Raw genomic sequence first — 6,156 nt, forward strand, 5'->3', positions numbered from 1 at the left:
TATGTATAATCAATTATAAAAAAGTGTAAGTGAACATTCAAATATTCTGGCAAAAAGTAACATCTCCTTTATGTGAATAAATTACTTCTCTAAGAAAGCATTCCTAAGAAACATGCTCTCCTGTGCTGAGCTGATCATTTTGTATTGTTTAACCTCATGGGTGTGACTCCATAGCTCATGGTCACAGCTTTAATCCTTCAGTGTACCACAGACAGCTGCTGTGTTACAACTACAAATCATATCCAATGTGAAGCTACACCTTGGGAACCACATAGGTAAATCAAAAGTATTTTCACCAATATTGTATCAGTAAATTCGTATTATATTGAAGATTTACATAATGAAACCAAGTAGCCGAGATATGTGAAAATGTTAATACATGACTATGAGTCTTCCCTGAGTCTGGGCGTTTGTTCTCAAGCTATAAAACCTGTTTGAGAGATTGTTACTGAAGTCAGAATCATGCTAATGAAACTAATATTTGTCATTATATTAGTGTTCTTATTCTATACATTATAGGGAAAAGGTTATTCATTGCAGTATTTGAGAATATAAACAGTTGTAAATGATTGAGTTGAAGAGAATGCTCATCCCATCCTTATAGAGGAATGGAGGCAAAGACAGGATGATCTTGAAAGGGTATTTACCAATTCTATCCAACCTGGGGACAGGTTTTTGGATGATGAGAATCAGGACACTCTATAGACCTATATGTTCACTGAAAGATTAAAGCCAGGTGGCCAACCATATGCAAAAACTAAACCAATAGCAAAACGAAATATTAAAAGTCTTGTTCTCACATTGTTAACTTTTGGTAACATCCAGTCTAGTCTTTCATAACCTGGATGGTGTGGAAGACTGATCCCAGCACTTCAGAGACACAAGAAGACTGCGAGTGCATGGACACTTTTTAAAATTATCTACTTTTTACTCTTCCTGTATTATTTAAACTGAGATTTAATATTGTCTTTATTCATAGTGTTGTGTCATCAGATTCCCAGCATGGAGCAAACTGGGCATAGACAGCCTCCTGAACACATTGAGCTAATACTTCTGGGTCTTTTCCTGGTTCCCATTGCTCTTCCATCCCTTTGGCTACAATCAATCCTATTAAAAAACAAAACACTATCTTTTCAAATACACTGCAGAACAGGATGAGCACCGTTATAAAAGTTAATCACTGCTTTGTCAATGAACACATCCAGTCACAGGTTATAAGACAGTGGTTGGTATAATTATTTAATTAATGGGAATGAAATAGTGTCATATTGAAGGGGCTTGAATACCCATTAGAGGACAGAGAACTGGGGCTCAGAGCCACCTTAGGGTAGTTTTTTTTTTTTTTTTTTTTGTTTTTTCGAGACAGGGTTTCTCTGTATAGCTCTGGCTGTCCTGGAACTCAATTTGTGGACCAGGCTGGCCTCCAACTAAGAAATCCGCCTGCCTCTGCCTCCCAAGTGCTGAGATTAAAGGCATGCACCAACACGCCTGGCTGGCAGTTCACATTTTAAATAATGAAATGATAAATATTACATTTTCCTTTCCTATGTATAGCATGTTGATAGAAATAAAGACATCTGTCTCTTTTTAAAAAAATTTATTACATATCTTTTATTGATATTTTCTTTATTTACATTTCAAGTGTTTTCCCCTTTTCAGGTCTCCCCTTTGGAAACCTTCTATCCCACCCCCATCCCCTGCCTCTATGAGAGTGTTCTCCCATCCACCCACCCACTCCTGTCTTCACTCCCTAACATTCCCCTACACTGGGACATTGAACACCCTCATGTCCAAGGTTCTCTTCTCTCACTTGTCCAACAAGGCCATCCTCCAGCACACATGCAGCTGGAACTATGGGTCCCTCTATGTGTATTCTTTGGTAGGTGGTCTAGTCTCTGGGAGCTCCTGGGTGTCTGGTCAATGGACACTTGCTCCCTCCATGTGGCTGCAAACTCCCTCAGCTCCTTCAGTCTTTTCTCCAACTCCTCCATCTGAGACCCTGTTTTCAGCCCAGTGATCAGCTTCTGCATTTGTCAGGCTCTGGCTGGGCATATAACCAGAAGATGCTCCAACATGTAATAAGGACACATGCTCCACTATGTTCATAGCAGCCATATTTATAATAGCTGGAAACAACCCAGATGTCTCTCAACAGAGGAATGGATACAGAAAATGTGGTACATTTACACAGTGGAATACTATTCAGCTATTAAAAACAATGACTTCATGAAATTTGTAGGCAAATGGATGGAACTAGAAAATATTATCCGGAGTGAGATAATTCAGTCACAAAAGAACACACATGGTATATACTCACTGATAAGTGGAAATTAGCCCAAAAGTTCAGAATACCCAAGATTCAATTCACAGACCATGCAAAGACCAAGAAGAAGGAAGACCAAAATGTAGCTGCTTCAGGGTTTCTTAGAAGGGTGAACAAAATACTCATAGGAGGAAATATGGAGACAAAGTGTGGAGCAGAGACTGTCTTTTTTTTTTTTTTTTTTTTAGATTCCAAGAATTTTGATTGCTGTAGCAACATATTGACAAGAGACTTACAGGTGGTTCATTCTCAATCTTCTCCTCTTTTTTCTCTTTATATACAGAAAACGAACACAAGGACAAGACGGTCAATGTCTTTATACCCAGTAAACTTGTAGCTTAGTGATGACATCATTCCTAAGCATACATATTAAGCAAGTGAGAGAATGTACGTGCTTTTCATCCATTGAACACTGCACTATCTGATTTTGAAAGTTTCTCCCTCCCTCTCTTTCTCCACTCTCATCATCCCCTTGCTCATTTCCATCCCCCCTTCCTAAAATTGTGATGCCAGGGTTTTTGGTGGGTGCAAAGAAGGAGGGGGAAAGTCAGTGAAAGAAAGTCTTAAAAAGCTTGTGCTCAAACAGAGCCTGGTTGCTAGGGGGAAACACGGTTATTTGTAGCTAACACGAAGCCATTCCAAAATGAGCTCAGCATTAGAGGCAAACAAGTTCTACATTTTTAAGAGGCATGGATCGAATTTTCCAACATACAAAAATAATCTTTTGACATTTTTGGATCCAGAGATCTTTGTATTTAAAGCTTATGAACTGCTGGGGGTGGGGAGGAGTGGGGAGTAAAGTTTCTAGGTCAAGGACATGAGTCAAAAATAACTCATGTATTGATTTGGAGCATTTGTTTGTAAATACTTATTTTTCTATGAATTTTATTGTGAAGTTGTATTAATCAATATAAACTGGCATGCTGGAGAAACAAATGTGTAATTGTATTTTAGTTTTATTTACTTACTCATTCCCTAAGCACAGAGACTTAGAATTCAAATCTTTCTGGGTTGCTTTACAAATTTGTATAGTGATATTAGATAAGTTAGGTAAAATTTTAAAATGATTTCCATATGAGTCAATTCATTATAGCTACACTGCTTTAAGTTTTGCTACAGGATGAGGAGAAGAAATTTACATACATCATCACAAAGTCTTCAGTAAGTAAAGGAAAGAAAAAATGATCGTATTTCTCATAACTCTTGATTGTATTATTCAGTTTTCAAACCTACTTATTGTCTATGTCTGGGTGTGAGTTTCTGCATATCAGTACAAGTGCCTTCAGAAGCCAGAGGCTTGAATTTCCTGAAGCTGGAGTTACAGTCTAGTGTGAGACACTAAATTGTGGGTGCCTGTAAGTAGACTTAGGTCCTCTAGAAGAGAGTGTCAGTAACCACTGAGACATCTCTCTAACCCTATTTAAATTTCCTTTTCTCATTTCACTTTTGTTTTTAAATCATTCTTTGGGAAAGTGACACAACTTATCCTGATCATATTTGTTTTTTTCCCCTAGTGCCTCCTAGATCTGCCTTCATCTTCCTACCAACCCAAATACGTGTCTTTTCTCTCTGCTAAAACAAAATAAAGCAAAACAACCACACCTCAAACCAACCAACCAACTAACCAATCAACCAACCAACCAACCAATGAGTCCTACTTTACTTTGTAGCTGATCCTGAGGATAGGACCTGCCCTGATGTGTGGTTGACATACCCAGTGTCATTCCACTGAAGATAGCTGTTTTTCCCTTTCCTCTCAGCATTTATCATTTGTAAAGAGCTTTTTGATGAGGGGTGGGTAGGGATATTGCCCACTTTCCTCATTGGTACTGGGAACTGGTTGAGCTTGAGCTTGTACAGGAGTTGTGCCTAATGCAATAGTTCCTCTGAGTTCATAAATTCAACTTCCTTGTGTTTAAAAAAATGTTTCATTGAAGTTACTCACCACCCCTAGCTCTTAGAATCATTCTGTATCTTTACTTGCATAGAACCCCTGAGTATTGAAGGGTAGGGTGTGTTAGACATCTCATTAGGGCTTAACATTAAAAATCTCTCACTCTACATATTGTCCAGTTCTGGGTTTCTGTGTTGACTGCCACCTACAGCAAGAAGAGGGTAGAGTGATGTACTGATCTATGGGCATAACAATATATTTTTAGAAGTCATTTTATTGGTGTATACATTTTGTAGAATACTTGTAATGTCTTTTCTCCTGGGGCCTATGAGCTATCTAGTCTCAAGTTCTTAAAGTATGTCCCATATGATGGAGCAGGCTTTAAATCTGCCTTAAAAAGTGACTGGTTACTCTCACATTTGTCATGCATATCTACATGGCAAACTGTTTTTGTAGCTCTAAAGAGTTGTGCTTGGGTAAAATTCCACCTGCTTCTGCCTCCTGAGTGCTAGGATTAAAGTCATATATGACCAACCCAGGCTATGTAGTAATAAATGTGGTAGAGCAAGTGTCTCTAGGATCTGTTATTAGGATGTGCCCAAGAGTGATATAACTAGTTCTTTTTTTTAAAGATTTATTTATTTATCATATGTAAGTACACTGTAGCTGTGTTCAGAAACTCCAGAAGAGGGCGTCACATCTCATTACCGATGGTTGTGAGCCACCATGTGATTGCTGGGATTTGAACTCAAGATCTTCAGAATAGCAGTTAGTGCTCTTAACCTCTGAGCCATCCCTCCAGCCCCACTAGTTCTTGAGATAGATTAATTTCCATCTTCTTGAGAAATGGCCATACTGATTTCCATAGTGGCTGCACAAGTTTGCACTTCCACCAGCAATGGATAAATATTTCCCCTACTACCCTGTATCCTTGACAGAATGAGCTGTCACTTGTGTTATTGAGTTTAGCCATTCTGATGGGTGTAAAATTAAATCTCAAAGTAGTTTCCATTTTCTTTTCTCTGATGGTTAAGAATGCTGAACATTTATCTAAGTGTTTCTTAGCCATCCGTCTTTACTCTTTTGAGAATTCTTTAGGTCTGTATCTTATTTTTAATGGTTTTGTTTCTTTGTTTTCTTGCATCTAGTTTTTACGTTCTTTATATATATTTGGATATTCATCCTCTTTCCGACATGTAGTTGGTAAAAATCTTTCCCATTCTTTAGACTGCTACTTTGTGTGGGTTGCGGTGGTTTTTGCCACTGAGGAGCTTTTCAGTTTTATAACATCCCATTCATTTATTGTTGGTCTTAGTGTCTAAGCTATCCGCGTTTTGGTCAAAATGTCTTTTCCTGAGCCCAAGAGAAAGTCTCCATTTTCTCCATTTTTTTCTTCTATCAGATTGAGTGTGTTTTGTTTTATATTGAGTTCTTTGATCCTTTTGGGGTTGAACTTTGTGCAGGGTGATATGTACGGATCTATTTGTATTCTGTCACACGCAGCCTTGTGGCTTGACCAGCACCATTTGTTGAAGATTCTGTCTTTTTTTTTTTTTTTTCAGTGTGTATTCCTTGCTTCTTTATCAACAATTAAGGTTGGAGAGATGGCTCAGCAGGTAAGAGCACTGACTGCTCCTCCAGAGGTCCTGAGTTCAAATCCCAGCAACCACATGGTGGCTCACAACCATCTGTAATGGAATCAGATGCCCTCTTCTGGTGTGTCTGAAAACAGCTACAGTGTACTTGTATGCTTAAAATAAATAAATAAATCTTTAAAAAAAAAACCAAACAATTAAATCTTTATAGGTGCTTAGATTTATGCCTGGGTCTTGACAGTTTCTTCCTAGTGCCTTTGTTGAATTGGATTGGTGGGCATAAATTTATTAATTATTTTTATCATGAAATATGTTTTGGTTGCTACTGATAGTTTTGCTGCATA

This window comes from Mus caroli, unplaced genomic scaffold, assembly GCF_978045245.1.
Source record: "Mus caroli unplaced genomic scaffold, Mus_caroli_1 scaffold_12, whole genome shotgun sequence".
Classification (NCBI taxonomy): Eukaryota; Metazoa; Chordata; class Mammalia; order Rodentia; family Muridae; genus Mus; species Mus caroli.